Source organism: Tasmannia lanceolata, unplaced genomic scaffold, assembly GCF_043159265.1.
Source record: "Tasmannia lanceolata isolate RefF3 unplaced genomic scaffold, GAP_Taslan_0.1 ptg000037l, whole genome shotgun sequence".
NCBI classification, from domain to species: domain Eukaryota; kingdom Viridiplantae; phylum Streptophyta; class Magnoliopsida; order Canellales; family Winteraceae; genus Tasmannia; species Tasmannia lanceolata.
In genome coordinates this window covers 35470823-35477902 of record NW_027518714.1, presented here as the reverse complement: position 1 = coordinate 35477902, position 7080 = coordinate 35470823, and the positions used below count along the sequence as shown (strand labels likewise).

The following is a 7080-nucleotide window of genomic DNA, read 5'->3' as shown; positions in this document are numbered from 1 at the left end:
GTACATAAGAAACCTTGGAGATGGTGTCAAGGAGTTTTTTCCCAAGTTTTAAGATTAGGATGAGAGGGTATTAAATCTTAGATTTAGTTACTGAAGGATAGAGATTGAAGAAATAAAAAGTTTCTTATTTTAGAAACTTTATAAATATTAATCTTTTACTTTATGTAAACCTTAGATATGGTGTTGAAGTGCTTTTAGCTAAGTTTCGAGACGAGGAATAGATGGTATTGAATCATAGATTTAGTTGATGAAGGATGGAATTGAAAAATTACTAAGTTTCTTATTTTAGAAACTTTATAAAACATCCATCTTTAAGACGTAGAAAACCCTAGATGTGGTGTAGAGAAGCTTTTAGACAAGTTTGAAGAAAAGGATGAGATGGTATTGAATCTTAGATTTAGTTGATAGAGGATATTGAATTAAAAAATAGAAAAATTCTTATTTTAGAAACTCTAAAACATCCATCTTCTAGACAATAGAGACCTTGGAGATGGTGTCAAAGAGCTTTTAGCCAAGTTTTGGGATGATGATGAGATTGTTTTAAATCTTTGATTTAGTTGATGGAAGATGGAGATTGAAAAAGTAGAAAGTTTCTTGTTTTAGAAACTTTATAAAATATCCATCTTTTAGACATAGGAAATCCTAGAGATGGTGTTAAGGAGCTTTTAGTCAAGTTTTGAGATGAGGATGTGATGGTACTGGATCGTGAATTTTGTTGATAAAGGATGGAGATTGAAAAAATAGAAAGTTTATATAACATCCATCGTTTAGACATAGCTGACCCTAGAGATGGTGTCAATGTGCTTTTAGCCAAGTTTTGGATTGATGATGAGATGGTATTGAATCTTAGATTTAGCTGATGAAGGATGGAGATTGAAAAAATAAAAATTTTCTTATTTTAGAAACTTTATAAAATATCAATCTTTTAGACATTGGGAACTCGAGAGATGGTGTCAAGGGGCTTTTAGCAAAGTTTTGAGATGAGAATGAGAGGGTACTGAATCTTAGATTTAGTTGCTGAATGATGGAGATTAAAAGAAAAAAAATTTCCTATTTTAGAAACTTTATAAAACATCAAACTTTTATACCTAGTAAATCCTAGAGATGGTGTCAAAGAGCTTTTAGCAACATTTTGAGATGAGGATTAGTTGGTATTGAATCTTAGATTTAGTTTGTGAAGGATTGAGATTGAAGAAATAGAAAGTTTATTATTTTAGAATCTTTATAAAACATCCATCTTTTAGACGTGGGAAATCCTCGAGATAGTGTTAATAAGCTTTTTGCCAAGTTTTGAGATTAGGCCCACCAACATCACCACAACTTGTCCTACTTATGGGAGCATGGAATGTTAGGGGCCTATGCTCCGAAACTAAAAGGGGGGAAATAAAGAGATTTATTCAAGAGAACAACCTCTCCCCTATTTTTCCTAACGGAAACCAAAGCAAAGAAAGATGATCTGCAGCAGATCACTTCCGCAATATGTGAAAATTGGGAGTCCCAAACAAATTATGATTTTTGTGTCAAAGGCAGAATCTGGGTCCTTTGGGACCCAAAGGTGGTACAATTCCAAGTCCTCTATAAGACTTCCCAAATAATACATGGGGAATGTCACGCCATTCTAGCTGGCCAATCAATAACGATTTCTGCTATCTACGCCTCAAATGATGCTATTGAACGCAGGCACCTCTGGTCTTCTTTAGTGGGGATTTCTTCTGCGATTCAGCAGCCTTGGATTGCTTTGGGGGATTTTAATACCACTAGATTCGCTGATGAAAGATGGGGAGGAGCTGATCCTAATCTCTCACACATGAATGATTTTAATGATTGTATTGAGGACTGCTCCCTTTTAGACTTGAGATCAGTTGGTCAAATCCTTTCTTGGAATAACAGATCTTGTACTGGTAACCTTAAACTTCGTAGACTTGACAGAGCTTTAGTAAATGAGGAATGGCTGCAAGTATTTCCCACCTCTTATGTTCAATACAAGAATCCTGGCTTGTCCGACACTCCCCTATCATTGTCCTCACTTCTCCTGTGCATAATACAGGCGGGAAACCTTTCAAATTTCACAATATGTGGCTATCTGACACTTCCCTCTATGAGGTTGTTGAAAGAGCTTGGAACTCAAAGATCCGTGGGAACCCTATTTTCATAATTTTCAAGAAACTCCAAGGGACCAAGAGAGCTATAAAAGATTGGAATCGAAATAGTTTCTGGAGGGTGGACATCCTAGCACCTCAAATCAGGAAAACCTTGGATGAGATCCAAACAAAGGTCGCGGTAGATCCGAGGAACAGTTGCCTCAGAGATGAGGAAAAAGCCATTCGGAAGAAGTTCATCCGGATAGCCAAGCAGGAGGAGAGCTTGTTTCATCAAAAATCCCGCGTCAACTGGTTAAATCTTGGTGACTCAAATACCGAGTTTTTTCACTCTGCCATGTCCATGCGAAGAAATCAGAATCAGATTCAGGCGATTGAAGACCAGAACGGAGAGTTCTGTACTAAACCCCAAGGAATTGCTGACATTCTGGTAAATCATTTTTCTTGCCTGCTTAACCACAATATCTCTATGATTGGAGATCTTCCTGAACCACAGTACAAGCTGTCCTCTGATGAGGCCCATGATCTCGTTAAGCCTTTCGGGGCTGAGGAGATAAAAGAGGTGGTGTTCAACTGTGATGGGAATCGAGCCCCCGGACCTGATGGTTTTAATGGGGCTTTCTTTAAGCAATTCTGGTATTTAATTGGGGGAGAGGTTACTAAAGCTATCCAGTATTTCTTTCGATCTGGCAATCTTCTTCCGGCTTTCAATACCACCTTTATAGCTCTGATCCCCAAATGTAGTGGAGCCTCCTCCCCAAACCAATTCAGGCCCATCTCCTTGTGCAACTTCTTCTATAAAATCATAACCAAGCTTATGGCCTATAGACTTAGTAAAATTATGAACCAGATTGTCAGCCCTCACCAGTCTGCCTTCATCAAGGATCGGTTAATCCAAGATAATGTTCTCCTCACTCATGATCTATGTCACAACTTCCACAAGTTCTCCAACACTAAAGCCCTGTGTATCAAGCTTGACCTGAAAAAAGCTTATGATTATGTTATCCATGGAGCTCTCCTTGGTTTCATGAGCAAGATTGGGTTCCCTCCTATGTGGTGCACCTGGATTTCTAAGTGAATTGCCTCAGCATCCTTCTCCGTTCTTCTCAATGGATCCCCGAAGGGATTCTTTCAGTCTACAAATGGGCTAAGACAAGGGGACCCCCTGTCCCCGCTGCTATTCTGCCTCGTAATGGAAATCTTCTCCTGCATGCTGAATACGGCTCATGTCATGGGTAAAATTAAAACGCCTTTTTCCAAAGGAAATCTCCATATTAACCATGTCATGTATGCTGATGATGTGATGATTTTTATCACCCCAGACATCGAATCTATTGCAGGTATAAAAGATTGTCTCCATTCCTTCCAACTCATTTCAGGTCTTGCTGTCAATATTCAGAAAAGTGAAGTGTTCCTATCTGGAATTCCTGACCACCTAAAGGCTCAGATCTGCACCTCCCTCTGCATTAATGCTGGAACGCTCCCAATTAAATACCTGGGGCTCCCCCTGATCACTAAGAGGCTGTCCAGCCAGGATTGTCAACCTCTGCTTACCAAAATTCGGCGTAGATTGGGCATGTGGAATAACAAAAAGCTTTCCAGGGCTGGGAGAATCGAACTGATCAAATCTGTCCTCAACTCCTTCCAGATATATTGGTCTGCCACCTACAACATTCCCATGGAAATTTTGCTCGAGATTGAGAAAATATTTCGGAACTTCCTTTGGGGGGGAACTGACCATCAGAAAAAGTACCATCCAATTGCTTGGGAATCGGTATGTAGACCTAAAACAGAAGGTGGTGTGGGCATTCGCAGAGTAGTTGACATCAACAAAGCCTCCCAGATGAAACTCCTCTGGCACATTGTTGATAACAGGAGATCCCTGTGGGTTCGATGGTTTAAAGTCAAATATTTAAAGAAAAGTAACTTCTGGAATAGACCAATGCCGTCCAATCCGCCCTGGGGGGGTGAGAAGTATATTTAACTGCAGAGACTTGGCAAAGCCTCATCTGTGCTACTGTGTGGGAAAAGGCAGAGACATAGACTTCTGGACCGAACCTTGGCATCCGGATGGGCTCGTCAAAACTCTAACATCTGAAGGAGAGCTTTTCTGCATAACAAAGAAGATATCTATCGAAAGAATGAAACATGATGGAAGTTGGGATCACATAACTCAGCAGCCTCATTTGCCCCAACTCAATAAGATTATGAGAACAGGGCTCTACTCCATCAACGATGCTGACAGAATCATATGGAAGGACAACCCAAATGGGAAGTTTTCCCTCAGATCAGCTTGGAATCAAAGTAGAATTAGATGCGCTGAGGTTCCTTGGTTCAAGACGGTCTGGAATAAAGGTCACATCCCTAGGCACAGCTTCATTACCTGGCAAGCAATGCTAAACAAGCTAAGTACGCGGGATAGGCTATTCTTCCTAGGCTCAAACAGAGATATAAAGTGTCTCCTCTGTAAAGCTGAGCCTGAATCTGTGAATCATCTTTTTTTCCACTGCTCCTACTCGGCCTGGATTTGGAGGTCCATTCTTTGGAGATGTGGGTACAAGAGAAAACCACTTCAGACCCTCCTACAGGAAGAAATGTGGATTCGGGAAAAATGTAAAGGAGATGGCCAGGCCACTTCGATTATGAGGATTAGCTTCTGTGTGGTGGTGTATGAGATCTGGAGAGAAAGGAACAGCCGCCTGCATGGTAAATCACCTTGCCACAAAAACAGTATCCTCCAACGCAGCATCAGGGCTGTCCACTCTAGACTCGCTTATCTTCAACTTGGAGACGTCGAGAACAGGAAAAATGTTGCCAGTGCTGCAAATTTTGGATTACCAAGTTTTCAAGTGAAGATCGATGTTGAATTCTGCTCATGGGCCAAGCCGGAGCAAAGATTCATAAAGGTAAATACAGATGCAGCAGTTCAGAATGGGAAGGGTGGAATTGGAGGTCTAATTCGTAATTCCGCTGGGGAGGTAAAAGTCATGTTTTCTATTTAGTTGGGCTGTGAAGAAATCCATCTTCTGGAAATGAAAGCAATCCTTCATGGAATCAGGCTAGCTCTCATGGGGGGGCACGATTCCATCTGGATCGAATCCGACTCTTTGACTGCTGTGAATGTGATCTCAAAGAAGTGGGAGTGTCCTTGGAAAGCTATTCCAATCGTAGAAGAAATTCGAGACGCTCTCTTACAATTTCAGAGCTGGAAATTGACCCACATTTGGAGAGAAGCGAACGGAGCCGTGGACTTTTTGTCGAAGCCGGACTGCTGTTGCGAGGGGCCCGTCATCTCGCCTTCTATTCTCCCCCCAAAACTTAGGGATATTTTGGCGCTGGATGCGCTGGATGCGCTGGATGCATATGTACCCTCGCTTGTAAGGTTAGTTTAATGTCCCAAAGATTCGTGGCGTGTTGTGTTTAGCTGCTGGTGTTGTGGTGAGATCTGTAGCCCCCCTTGTGGCTTATTTCAGCAGCCCTCTTTGATTTTCTTTTTGGCTAGGTGCCTTTGCTGCCCTTGTGGCCCCCCTCTGTAATCCTCGTCATTGGTTTTAATATATCTGGTCGGGGTCCGCCTAACCCCAGCTTACCAATAATAAAAAAAAAAAGTTCTGAGATCAGGACGAGATGGTATTGAAAGTTAGATTTAGTTGATAAAGTAAGAAGATTGAAATAATAGAAAGCTTCTTATTTTAGAAACGTTATAAAACATCCATCTTTTGGACATAAGAAACCCTAGAGATGGTGTCAAGGAGTTTTTTGCCAAGTTTTAAGATTAGGATGAGAGGGTATTGAATCTTAGATTTAGTTGCTGAGGGATAGAGATTGAAGAAATAAAAAGTTTCTTATTTTAAAAACTTTATAAATATCAATCTTTTACTTTTTGTAAACCCTAGATATGGTGTCGAAGTGCTTTTAGCTAAGTTTTGAGATGATGATTAGATGGTATTGAATCATAGATTTAGTTGATGAAGGATGGAGATTAAAAAATTACAAAGTTTCTTATTTTAGAAACTTTATAAAACATCCATCTTTTAGACAAAGAAAACCCTAGATGTGGTGTAAAGAAGCTTTTAGCCAAGTTTGTACAAGAGGATGAGATGGTATTGAATCTTAGATTTAGTTGATAGAGGATATTGAATTAAAAAATAGAAAGTATCTTATTTTAGAAACTCTAAAACATCAATCTTTAAGACATAAGAGACCCTGGAGATGGTGTCAAAGAGCTTTTAGCCAAGTTTTGGGATGATAATGAGATGGTTTTAAATCTTAGATTTAGTTGATGGAAGATGGAGATTGAAAAAGTAGAAAGTTTCTTGTTTTAGAATGTTTATAAAATATCCATCTTTTAGACATAAGAAATCCTAAAGATGGTGTTAAGGAGCTTTCAGTCAAGTTTTGAGATGAGGATGTGATGGTATTAGATCTTGGATTTTGTTGATAAAGGACGGAGATTGAAAAAATAGAAAGTTTATATAACATCCATTGTTTAGACATAACTGACCCTAGAGATGGTGTTAATGAGCTTTTAGCCAAGTTTTGGATTGATGATGAGATAGTATTGAATCTTAGATTTAGTTGATGAAGGATTGAGATGGAAGAAATAGAAAGTTTATTATTTTAGAAACTTTATACAACATCCATCTTTTAGACGTGGGAAATCATCGAGATAGTGTTAATAAGCTTTTTGACAAGTTTTGAGATCAGGACGAGATGGTGTCAAAGAGCTTTTAGCCAAGTTTTGGGATGATGATGAGATGGTTTTAAAACGTAGATTTAGTTGATGAAAGATGGAGATTGAAAAAATAGAAAGTTTCTTATTTTAGAAACTTTATAAAACATCCATCTTTGAGACATTGGAAACTCGAGAGATGGTGTCAAGGAGCTTTTAGCCAAGTTTTGAGATGAGAATGATAGGGTACTGAATCTTAGATTTAGTTGCAGAATGATGGAGATTGAAAGAAAAAAAAGTTTCCTATTT

The 7080-nt window shown here is 39.3% G+C and overlaps 1 pseudogene; it reads left to right on the top strand.

The window, feature by feature from the left end:
• The first annotated feature begins 1451 nt into the window (after positions 1-1451).
• Positions 1452-5101, top strand: LOC143861428 (uncharacterized; annotated as a pseudogene).
• Positions 5102-7080: the final 1979 nt, after the last annotated feature.